General features: G+C 40.7%; 1 long non-coding RNA gene across 1 annotated transcript; it reads right to left on the bottom strand.

Annotated features, from left to right (window-relative positions):
- Positions 1-462: 462 nt before the first annotated feature.
- On the bottom strand, positions 463-2,977 carry LOC136005707 (uncharacterized). Its single transcript, XR_010608845.1, has 3 exons — positions 2,925-2,977; positions 1,345-1,428; positions 463-977 (listed from the first exon to the last, which is right to left on the bottom strand). It is a non-coding gene; the product is annotated as an uncharacterized LOC136005707 (long non-coding RNA).
- Positions 2,978-3,470: the final 493 nt, after the last annotated feature.

Below are 3,470 nucleotides of genomic sequence, written 5' to 3'. Positions count from 1 at the left end.
GGAATAATTAGAAGAACAATTAGCTGAACATGTAAAATTGAGATGCTTCTTCAGGGACATGCGAGAAGCTGATTAATAAGAGGAAGGAGGGCCACTGTGTGCCAGGGACCTAATAAACGTATTTAAGGACAAATAGGTAGAAAAAGAAAGTACACATTACTAATGTTGATAGAAAGCCTTAACTGCCTAATGAATTTCAGAAATTGGTTGAGAATAGTTAATCTGTGTGATAACATGACCCACAGGGTTAGTTAGATCTGTGAATTCTTATCCCCCTAGGGACTTAACAAGTTTCCAGAGATTCACACCAAATACTTACAGGCAAAAGGCATTCACAGTTGGAAGATTTCATGCAAGTTTTGCTTCTGAATGCTCATGTTACACAAACCCCAATATACTGAGATAATGGCAGAAACTGAAACTCAGTTCTAACCACACTGTTAATTAAAATTTTCACTTTCTAACAAACAATCGTGCACATTTGGATTTATTATGGGATCACATATAACTCCAGATGAAAGGAAGTGTTTTACCATAACAATACTTGATTCTCAGTTGCTTCTCTGTGCTAAATTAAACTCTGTATATATGCCGAAAAGCAAATATATCAGTTGGTATTTTCTTCATTGGATCAGGCATTTCTTACACACCCTTTACAAAAATTTCATGGGAAACTCACAGAAAAACCCACCTAACTTACACAGACTAGAGCTATAAAGTGCTTAGTAATTGCAGTCTCATCAGTGTTTTAGGAATACTGCCAATGGTAAGGCAAAACATATTTCAGAGAGCTCAAAAGAAAACGTAGGCAGTGTAACATGCTACTGACCCGAGCAGCGGCATGATCATCAGATTTCTTCTTCCGGAGCTAGTGGGCACCAGTGCTGCTGGGGGTGGTGAAGAAATGTGTTCCTTTGTGAGCAGGGGGGCTGGAAATGCCATTTCTTGTTTGCTTGAGACGTTGTGTCCTGGCTGGCCTAGGTGAGAGGTGCAAAATGAAAAGGAAAATTGTTTCACAAAAGGCAGGTTTTGTACCTTACACTCCCTTTGGGTTATTAGACTGGGATTTCCAAAAGAATTTAGGGCAGTTAGGCACCCAAATCCCACTGAAATCTAGTCTGAAAAATCTCAGCTGTAGCCGTTAGTTACACGTTACAGCAGCAGCTTTTCCGTTTCAAGAGTGGGATGGATTTCGTACTTCTTAATATGGATGTAAAGATGGAGAAGGGGGCAAAAAAGGATAGACCCCAAGTCTGCAAAGTTGGCAGCCCCAAGATTGAAAGGAAATGTACATCCCCATTTACGTGGGAAATCTACAGATTGTGAGATGCATTCATGTCCAACCTGTGCTGTTATCCAAACTGCAATACATGGCTTGCATTCCTGCACAGCATTACAAGAGGTAAGTGAGACCAAAGAGTGGTGATCCTGGAAATAAAAAGCAGATACACATTTAGGGCATGTATCTCTGACTATATATACCTCTGGCTCACCCCCTGAAAAAAAGGATTGAAAAAAAGGCAGGATTTGTTTGTAACAGTGACATTAATATAAATGGTGTAGAAGGTATACTTTTCAGCTGATATTGCAAAAGGGAGTGCTCACTGCATACTTGTGCGTAGGAGGTCCTGCTGAAAATACTTATATATAATTTAACAAAAAAGAAGCTTTTGTACTAAGAAATTATGGCTTAAAGCTTTCTTATTTGGGAAAATTCCAGCCTTTGTGCTCATATCCCAGTTATTACAGTAAAGACTTCCAAATGGGAGATATTTTAGAAGAAAACAGTACCAGAGTGATAAGGGTACTGTGCTTATTTTTCTTCAAGCAGTGGTATGCTTTTAGTTTAAGAAGGAATTTTAAAAGGTTCTAGATGAGATGGTACAAATCAAACATATTTCTATAATATTTATATAAAATATGTCAAGAAAAAGGAATAACAGGGACTATTATAAAACACTGCATGAGAAACAAGAACAAAGCAGGGCAGGAATGCATCTTATTGACCATAGAGCATTTTTGATGTATTAATCCATCTGCAGCACAGAACAATAAAAGTTATTTGATAAACACAAACCTTTTACTAAATAAGAGCAACATCTCATTTGTCATTCCATTTAACTGCCCATTAAACATGTTTTTTTGTGGGAAGATGTATACCTAGAAAACTTGCATGGACTGCCATTGCTAAAAATACACACACTGGCCAAACATATGTGATGCCTCTTGACTCTAGGATTGGTATTTGCTACTACGCTATCTTTTCCTGTAGGGATATTAACACACAGATAACATTAACAGAAAGAAAATTTATTAGCAATGACAGAAAGGCAAGGAAGATTGGTGAGTAAGATCCAAGGGTATGAGGGGAAAGATCAAAAAACATCACAGAGTTTATCATCAGTCTGTGCTTGGTTACCTACAAGAGAAAGTGAAGCTTCAAAAAGATAAGAAGAAAGCTGATGATGGGGTGACAGAAGCAGCTCCTCTCCAGGACAATGACAGAACAGTAATTATAGACAACGATGACACGTGATGGAGAGCTTTACCCTCCAACATTACAGGAAATAATCTAGGCAAAACACATGTATCAACACACTCTATGATAGGGGGGATGAGGAATGAAAGGAAAGGTGAAACACATCCTCTGCCACCATTGTGTCACTGTGCTTATGGTATCAGGAGCGAAGACAACGTAATGCAAGAGAAGCAAATAGATGTGTCCCTGTGCAGAAGACAAGCAGGGCACTTCAGAGCTGAATCTCAGCAGCTGAGCAGCTCCTGTGTCCTGGACAATGCTCAGGGTTGTGCCTTCGTCTCACCATGATGCCCCCAGAGCCTGCAGTAATCACAGATCAGTGTTGCTGCCAGCAGCGACCCTGAAAAGTACTACTTGCATATTTATTTAAATTTGTAATACATACATTTACAGCTCTTCCTGTAGGCTGAGGATTCCACAACACCAAGAGTGTGTCACAGGAAATGCTTGAACTGCTGCTCCTGGAGAAACACTAAACAACTGCTGATGTCAAAAGCCGGACAATAGCCCCTTACCACAACAACCAGCTCTGCACACCTGCAAGTTGGAGTAGCAGAAACGCAGCACACAGAAGTACTGCTTCCAACAGGTTTTTTTGAGTCTTATCTGAAATACATGGGTAGTACACAGCTCCTGTCCCAAGCTGGAAGGAGTCCTGCTTGAGCATGATCCCTGACCACAGCCACCATCCTCTCAGTGTTCTGAGGACAGCAGGCTCTCTCACCCAGAGCTTTCCAGCACTGAGACTTATGATCTGGCATATTCTTATCCTGAAGAAAGCCTAAAAGATCGCTGCATATGAGAACAACAAGAGGGAGGCTGTTTCAGACCATACAGTTGTGGTGGCTGAGAGTGACTCCAGCCACAGGACCAGGCTGGTTGGGATCAAAGCACTGTGGCTTCACCCTCTTTTACAGCCTCCAAACAGGCA

The sequence above is a fragment of the Lathamus discolor genome, chromosome Z (assembly GCF_037157495.1).
Source record: "Lathamus discolor isolate bLatDis1 chromosome Z, bLatDis1.hap1, whole genome shotgun sequence".
Taxonomy (NCBI): Eukaryota; Metazoa; Chordata; class Aves; order Psittaciformes; family Psittacidae; genus Lathamus; species Lathamus discolor.
Note: the sequence above shows the minus strand (reverse complement) of the source record. Positions and strands in the feature narration are given on the sequence as shown.